Below are 7500 nucleotides of genomic sequence, written 5' to 3' on the forward strand. Positions count from 1 at the left end.
TGATCCAAAAAGGTCGAAAAGAACGGCCAGAGATCAAGTCCGAAAGGGGAAATCAGTAACAAGCAAGCAGAGTAATCATTAACCAAAAAGCGCAAAATTATGTTAAAAGTGTGAAATCATTAACCAAAAAGTCGAAAATAATGTCCAGAGACCAAGTCCGAAAGTACAAATAATTAACCAGTAAGCAGAGTCATCATTAACCAAAAATCGCAAAAGTAAGTAAAAAGTATGAAATCATTAACCAAAAATCGCAAAAGTAAGTAAAAAGTGTGAAATCATTAACCAAAAACTCGAAAATAATGTGCAGAGACTAAGTCCGAAAGGGCAAATGGTTAACCAGTAAGCAGAGTCATCATTAACCAAAAATCGCAAAAGTAAGTAAAAAGTGTGAAATCATTAACCAAAAATCGCAAAAGTAAGTAAAAAGTGTGAAATCATTAACCAAAAACTCGAAAATAATCTCCAGAGACTAAGTCCGAAAGGGCAAATGGTTAACCAGTAAGCAGAGTAATCATTAACCAAAAAGGGCAAAAGTAAGTAAAAAGTATGAAATCATTAACCAAAAAGCACAAAATTAAGTTAAAAGTGTGAAATCATTAACCAAAATGTCGAAAACAATGTCCAGAGACTAAGTCCGAAAGGGCAAATGGTTAACCAGTAAGCAGAGTAATCATTAACCAAAAGGCGCAAAAGTAAGTAAAAAGTATGAAATCATTAACCAAAAAGCGCAAAAATATGTTAAAAGTGTGAAATCATTAACCAAAAAGTCGAAATAATGTGCAGAGACTAAGTCCGAAAGGGCAAATGGTTAACCAGTAAGCAGAGTAATCATTAACCAAAAGGCGCAAAAGTAAGTAAAAAGTATGAAATCAGTAACCAAAAAGCGCAAAAATATGTTAAAAGTGTGAAATCATTAACCAAAAACTCGAAAATAATGTGCAGAGACTAAGTCCGAAAGGGCAAATAATTAACCAGTAAGCAGAGTAATCATTAACCAAAAATCGCAAAAGTAAGTAAAAAGTGTGAAATCATTAACCAAAAACTCGAAAATAATGTCCAGAGACCAAGTCCGAAAGGGCAAATGGTTAACCAGTAAGCAGAGTAATCATTAACCAAAAAGGGCAAAAGTAAGTAAAAAGTATGAAATCATTAACCAAAAAGCACAAAATTAAGTTAAAAGTGTGAAATCATTAACCAAAAAGTCGAAAATAATCTCCAGAGACTAAGTGCGAAAGGGCAAATGGTTAACCAGTAAGCAGAGTCATCATTAACCAAAAATCGCAAAAGTAAGTAAAAAGTGTGAAATCATTAACCAAAAACCCGAAAATAATGTCCAGAGACTAAGTCCAAAAGGGCAAATGGTTAACCAGTAAGCAGAGTAATCATTAACCAAAAATCGCAAAAGTAAGTAAAAAGTGTGAAATCATTAACCAAAAACTCGAAAATAATCTCCAGAGACTAAGTCCGAAAGGGCAAATGGTTAACCAGTAAGCAGAGTAATCATTAACCAAAAATCGCAAAAGTAAGTAAAAAGTGTGAAATCATTAACCAAAAACCCGAAAATAATGTCCAGAGACTAAGTCCGAAAGGGCAAATGGTTAACCAGTAAGCAGAGTAATCATTAACCAAAAATCGCAAAAGTAAGTAAAAAGTGTGAAATCATTAACCAAAAACTCGAAAATAATGTCCAGAGACTAAGTCCGAAAGGGCAAATGGTTAACCAGTAAGCAGAGTAATCATTAACCAAAAGGCGCAAAAGTAAGTAAAAAGTATGAAATCAGTAACCAAAAAGCGCAAAAATATGTTAAAAGTGTGAAATCATTAACCAAAAACTCGAAAATAATGTGCAGAGACTAAGTCCGAAAGGGCAAATAATTAACCAGTAAGCAGAGTAATCATTAACCAAAAAGCGCAAAAATATGTTAAAAGTGTGAAATCATTAACCAAAAACTCGAAAATAATGTCCAGAGACTAAGTCCGAAAGGGCAAATGGTTAACCAGTAAGCAGAGTAATCAGTAACCAAAAAGGGCAAAAGTAAGTAAAAAGTGTGAAATCATTAACCAAAAACCCAAAAATAATGTCCAGAGACTAAGTCCGAAAGGGCAAATGGTTAACCAGTAAGCAGAGTAATCATTAACCAAAAATCGCAAAAGTAAGTAAAAAGTATGAAATCATTAACCAAAAAGCACAAAATTAAGTTAAAAGTGTGAAATCATTAACCAAAATGTCGAAAACAATGTCCAGAGACTAAGTCCGAAAGGGCAAATAATTAACCAGTAAGCAGAGTAATCATTAACCAAAAATCGCAAAAGTAAGTAAAAAGTGTGAAATCATTAACCAAAAACTCGAAAATAATGTCCAGAGACCAAGTCCGAAAGGGCAAATGGTTAACCAGTAAGCAGAGTAATCATTAACCAAAAAGGGCAAAAGTAAGTAAAAAGTATGAAATCATTAACCAAAAAGCACAAAATTAAGTTAAAAGTGTGAAATCATTAACCAAAAAGTCGAAAATAATCTCCAGAGACTAAGTGCGAAAGGGCAAATGGTTAACCAGTAAGCAGAGTCATCATTAACCAAAAATCGCAAAAGTAAGTAAAAAGTGTGAAATCATTAACCAAAAACCCGAAAATAATGTCCAGAGACTAAGTCCAAAAGGGCAAATGGTTAACCAGTAAGCAGAGTAATCATTAACCAAAAATCGCAAAAGTAAGTAAAAAGTGTGAAATCATTAACCAAAAACTCGAAAATAATCTCCAGAGACTAAGTCCGAAAGGGCAAATGGTTAACCAGTAAGCAGAGTAATCATTAACCAAAAATCGCAAAAGTAAGTAAAAAGTGTGAAATCATTAACCAAAAACCCGAAAATAATGTCCAGAGACTAAGTCCGAAAGGGCAAATGGTTAACCAGTAAGCAGAGTAATCATTAACCAAAAATCGCAAAAGTAAGTAAAAAGTGTGAAATCATTAACCAAAAACTCGAAAATAATGTCCAGAGACTAAGTCCGAAAGGGCAAATGGTTAACCAGTAAGCAGAGTAATCATTAACCAAAAGCGCAAAAGTAAGTAAAAAGTATGAAATCAGTAACCAAAAAGCGCAAAAATATGTTAAAAGTGTGAAATCATTAACCAAAAACTCGAAAATAATGTGCAGAGACTAAGTCCGAAAGGGCAAATAATTAACCAGTAAGCAGAGTAATCATTAACCAAAAAGCGCAAAAATATGTTAAAAGTGTGAAATCATTAACCAAAAACTCGAAAATAATGTCCAGAGACTAAGTCCGAAAGGGCAAATGGTTAACCAGTAAGCAGAGTAATCAGTAACCAAAAAGGGCAAAAGTAAGTAAAAAGTGTGAAATCATTAACCAAAAACCCAAAAATAATGTCCAGAGACTAAGTCCGAAAGGGCAAATGGTTAACCAGTAAGCAGAGTAATCATTAACCAAAAATCGCAAAAGTAAGTAAAAAGTATGAAATCATTAACCAAAAAGCACAAAATTAAGTTAAAAGTGTGAAATCATTAACCAAAATGTCGAAAACAATGTCCAGAGACTAAGTCCGAAAGGGCAAATAATTAACCAGTAAGCAGAGTAATCATTAACCAAAAATCGCAAAAGTAAGTAAAAAGTGTGAAATCATTAACCAAAAACTCGAAAATAATGTCCAGAGACCAAGTCCGAAAGGGCAAATGGTTAACCAGTAAGCAGAGTAATCATTAACCAAAAAGGGCAAAAGTAAGTAAAAAGTATGAAATCATTAACCAAAAAGCACAAAATTAAGTTAAAAGTGTGAAATCATTAACCAAAAAGTCGAAAATAATCTCCAGAGACTAAGTGCGAAAGGGCAAATGGTTAACCAGTAAGCAGAGTCATCATTAACCAAAAATCGCAAAAGTAAGTAAAAAGTGTGAAATCATTAACCAAAAACCCGAAAATAATGTCCAGAGACTAAGTCCAAAGGGCAAATGGTTAACCAGTAAGCAGAGTAATCATTAACCAAAAATCGCAAAAGTAAGTAAAAAGTGTGAAATCATTAACCAAAAACTCGAAAATAATCTCCAGAGACTAAGTCCGAAAGGGCAAATGGTTAACCAGTAAGCAGAGTAATCATTAACCAAAAATCGCAAAAGTAAGTAAAAAGTGTGAAATCATTAACCAAAAACCCGAAAATAATGTCCAGAGACTAAGTCCGAAAGGGCAAATGGTTAACCAGTAAGCAGAGTAATCATTAACCAAAAATCGCAAAAGTAAGTAAAAAGTGTGAAATCATTAACCAAAAACTCGAAAATAATGTCCAGAGACTAAGTCCGAAAGGGCAAATGGTTAACCAGTAAGCAGAGTAATCATTAACCAAAAGGCGCAAAAGTAAGTAAAAAGTATGAAATCAGTAACCAAAAAGCGCAAAAATATGTTAAAAGTGTGAAATCATTAACCAAAAACTCGAAAATAATGTGCAGAGACTAAGTCCGAAAGGGCAAATAATTAACCAGTAAGCAGAGTAATCATTAACCAAAAAGCGCAAAAATATGTTAAAAGTGTGAAATCATTAACCAAAAACTCGAAAATAATGTCCAGAGACTAAGTCCGAAAGGGCAAATGGTTAACCAGTAAGCAGAGTAATCAGTAACCAAAAAGGGCAAAAGTAAGTAAAAAGTGTGAAATCATTAACCAAAAACCCAAAAATAATGTCCAGAGACTAAGTCCGAAAGGGCAAATGGTTAACCAGTAAGCAGAGTAATCATTAACCAAAAATCGCAAAAGTAAGTAAAAAGTATGAAATCATTAACCAAAAAGCACAAAATTAAGTTAAAAGTGTGAAATCATTAACCAAAATGTCGAAAACAATGTCCAGAGACTAAGTCCGAAAGGGCAAATGGTTAACCAGTAAGCAGAGTAATCATTAACCAAAAATCGCAAAATTAAGTTAAAAGTGTGAAATCATTAACCAAAATGTCGAAAACAATGTCCAGAGACTAAGTCCGAAAGGGCAAATGGTTAACCAGTAAGCAGAGTAATCATTAACCAAAAATCGCAAAAGTAAGTAAAAAGTGTGAAATCATTAACCAAAAACTCGAAAATAATGTCCAGAGACTAAGTCCGAAAGGGCAAATGGTTAACCAGTAAGCAGAGTAATCATTAACCAAAAGGCGCAAAAGTAAGTAAAAAGTATGAAATCATTAACCAAAAAGCGCAAAAATATGTTAAAAGTGTGAAATCATTAACCAAAAAGTCGAAAATAATGTGCAGAGACTAAGTCCGAAAGGGCAAATGGTTAACCAGTAAGCAGAGTAATCATTAACCAAAAAGCGCAAAAATATGTTAAAAGTGTGAAATCATTAACCAAAAACTCGAAAATAATGTCCAGAGACTAAGTCCGAAAGGGCAAATAATTAACCAGTAAGCAGAGTAATCATTAACCAAAAAGCGCAAAAGTAAGTAAAAAGTGTGAAATCATTAACCAAAAAGTCGAAAATAATGCCCAGAGACTAAGTCCGAAAGGGCAAATGGTTAACCAGAAAATCCGTCGAATAATGTCCAGAGACTAAGTCCGAAAGGGCAAATGGTTAACCAGTGGAAGGGCGATCAAGCGGAAAAATTTGCCCCGGTTACCCGGGATGGAGTTCCAGAGGTCCGGCCAGAGTTGTCAAATTCGTCCCGCTGATCGGACGCTTGTCATTCGGGTGGCTGGGGGTTGGCGGGGTATCTGCACAGTAGTAGGAGGTGGCAAGTCGGGACTTGGACGTTTATTCCAAGAGTCCACCCGAGCCTCCAGGTCTGCAGAGACCGACCCTAGCTGCCGCCCAACCGACTTTTAAGCCTTTTTCGGATGGGGATTTTTTCCCATTTTCGTCCATTTTTCGGGTTTTCTGTCGGGCTTAATAGGCGGCAGCCTGACCCCCGGCCGAGGCGGGGGGCGCACTCTCCCTTGCGTAAGGGTCCGGATTTGCCCCGGAAAGTGCCCCCGACGGCCTCCCGACCCGGGTGCCTGCAGGGCGGGGGGAAAGGGTAGTCCCAGCCGCAGGAAATCATTAACCAAAAGACTTAGCCGTCGGGGCAGAGGCTAAGACCCGGGCTGGTGAAATCATTAACCAAAAGGAATGCACCCTTTTCCGAAAGTGCAGGCCGAAATAAGGCGAGCCTTGGGCCGGGAAGGCCAAAACCCCCAACTCATGGAAGTGTATGGGGTCGGACTCGGCGACTTTCCCGGGCCCCGAGTTGACCTTTCCCCACGGGGGCGGTCAAGTTGCTCCCGCCAAGAGGGCACGTTGCATTTGCTGCCGCTCTAGTCCCCGGGCTAGTTAATCAGTTGCCGTCGGAAGTCCCGATGCCGAAATGAAAAATGGCCGTTGCGGCGATTTGGCGCCTCATTTTCGGAAGGACTACCGGCAGGCAACCCGCCGAATTGACACTTGCGATTCGGGTGGCTGGGGGTTGGCGGGGTACCCGGAGATTTTCGGGAACTCGATTTTCAGAACTTTTGCTGGCAGCGGTTGCACTTGCAAAGTGGCCGAAGAAGTGCTCCCTCAAGGAAGGACCTTCTTTTGAAATAAAAGACCTTCCGAAGAGTGCCTGGAAGTCATTTATGAGCATTTAAGGGTAAATCTGGCGGACTTTCCATGCTCTGTTGCCGGCTCTGAAATATCGCACAGTTGGGTCTAGGCCGGTAGACTGGCTGTGAAAACAGACAAAGTGTTTTGGCGAGCGAGAGAAAACAAGGCCTTGGAACAGATTGGGGGGTGCGGAGGCACACCACACCCACAGGAAAAGAATTAATGAAAAAAAAACCAAAGTCTATGACATGTCTGTTGGTACAGTGAGAAAAGCAAAGAAGGGAGGCTGCGATGGCAGAGCAAAGCCGACCTTCATACAGATATACATGTCAAAGAAAGAAACTATGCCCGCAAAAGACTTGGTGCGAAATAACAAGGCTCCTTGTGAACGGTTATCTTTGTCTGTCAGGCGCAGATTGTGGCGGCGTCGCCTGGTTTCCTTGGGTTGCACTACATGTATGTCCTATTCTCAAACGAAAAGTGCGTGCCCAGAATTTTGTCCAAGTTAGGCGACGCACGCCGGCTGGCATCACCTCTCCGTGCGAGCGCCGAAAGCTTTGGTCGACCTGTTTGGCTACGCTGGTCGCGGTTGCTCCTTACAGTCATGGGGACGGAAAACCGATGCGAGTTGACCAGGCGACGTCAACCAAGTTGCATGCTTTCTCCCCCCCCCCCGCCGCCGCCAACCCCACACTGTGTGAAAGGAAAAAAAAAGTGCGTGCCCAGGTCACTCGATCGATACGGCGAGGACTGTCCGACGTTGGAGGGCCCAGGCGGGCTAGCATTTATTTGCTGGTGTTTCAGGCTCAGCGGTTACCTCCCGTTTCTGTCCCTTGTGTCAGACGGACATTCCTCTCGAGAGTTTGGCCACTTGGTCGGCGGCGTGCTAGGTAGATTACTCGTTGTGCGCCGTCTCCTGTGTGCTGATCTCTGTGCTGTTCGTGTGAGGCCG

The sequence above is a fragment of the Heterodontus francisci genome, unplaced genomic scaffold (assembly GCF_036365525.1).
Source record: "Heterodontus francisci isolate sHetFra1 unplaced genomic scaffold, sHetFra1.hap1 HAP1_SCAFFOLD_2128, whole genome shotgun sequence".
In the NCBI taxonomy this organism is placed as follows: domain Eukaryota; kingdom Metazoa; phylum Chordata; class Chondrichthyes; order Heterodontiformes; family Heterodontidae; genus Heterodontus; species Heterodontus francisci.